Source organism: Artemia franciscana, chromosome 8 (genome assembly GCF_032884065.1).
Source record: "Artemia franciscana chromosome 8, ASM3288406v1, whole genome shotgun sequence".
Classification (NCBI taxonomy): domain Eukaryota; kingdom Metazoa; phylum Arthropoda; class Branchiopoda; order Anostraca; family Artemiidae; genus Artemia; species Artemia franciscana.
In genome coordinates this window covers 28209648-28210821 of record NC_088870.1, presented here as the reverse complement: position 1 = coordinate 28210821, position 1174 = coordinate 28209648, and the positions used below count along the sequence as shown (strand labels likewise).

The following is a 1174-nucleotide window of genomic DNA, read 5'->3' as shown; positions in this document are numbered from 1 at the left end:
TCAAGGATACCAGCTGTGTAGAATTGGTACAGTGGCTCAGAAGAAAATTGACTTTTTTTATAGTCATCTTCGTCTTCGTAATCTGAAGAGCTTTCATGGTTAATACCATCCTCTTCCGACTCTCTGGCTTTTAATTCTTGTTCTATGGAAACAACTAAGTCATTTTCGTCAAATTCCGTTGTACCTGTACTTGGAACGGGAGGAGGGGAGTAATGAGGAGGATCCTCGAAACAAAAATCTTTTAGCTCCGACTTGGTGCAAGGATGCGGCAAGGCTGAGATACTCTCTTCTCTTACAGGAGGTGGTGGTGGGGAAGCTTTCAAAAGTTGCGATTCTTTGTTTTCTACTTTCTTCAAAACTAATACACTTTTTTCAACATCTTGAACTGTACTTCGATCATCTGAGTTTGGTTTTTGTACATTATTCGTGGGAGGGGGAGGGGGTGCGGTTTTTGGTCGGGCAACATCATATGCTGATGATGGACGACGGCCTTTTTGTCCTAGTGAAGTTTTGGCAGAAGAGTCTGGACTTTTTGAAGGGTTGCTGCAAAGACTCTTGTTGCTTCCATTGGATCGCTGACTATCGCTGTCCTCTTTGTTAAAAAACCTAGAAAAAATAGGAATTCATGCCAAAAACTTTCTGTTTTATTAATCACCTTCCTGTTTTAACAAACCATTCTCACTATTTGTCCATTAACTCCATCAACCTACTTTGTGTTACAATCATTTGAAATGCCTGCAATTTTCTGTACTACCCTCGGCCAAGGCACCACTACCATTTTTTTCCATAGTCATCTGAACAAATTATGACGTCCTGATTCACTTCTTAAAGATTCAATCCTTTTTATCGGCCTTTTAATCAAGTATGTATGCTTGTCTGGACGAGAACGCTGGTCTTTCATGAGAGATTTCTGATAAGACAGAGACTATACAGAAAAGGTTTATGAGAATAATTTCTAACGTCTGTACAGTAACTTATCTATACCTTTAAAGGAGAACTAAACTCGGAACTATTGAGAATGAAAGAGCCGATCAATGACTTTATATAACAACGAATGTACTTTTAAACGTTTTAACCGGAAATTAGTTCTAAAAATTATTGTCTCTTTAGACCTCGACTTCCCCCTCCAGCATTTAAAGCGATTCTCATGTTATCCCCACTTTATTGCTCCACC

At 39.1% G+C, this 1174-nt stretch overlaps 1 protein-coding gene across 1 annotated transcript in view; it reads right to left on the bottom strand.

Annotated features, from left to right (window-relative positions):
- Positions 1-619, bottom strand: part of LOC136030241 (rho guanine nucleotide exchange factor 26-like) — a 26986-nt gene extending 26367 nt beyond the window's left edge. The window contains exon 1 of the mRNA XM_065709068.1: positions 1-619. This exon is cut by the window's left edge and continues 1 nt beyond it. The gene's annotated coding sequence lies outside the window, so the exon portion shown is untranslated.
- Positions 620-1174: the final 555 nt, after the last annotated feature.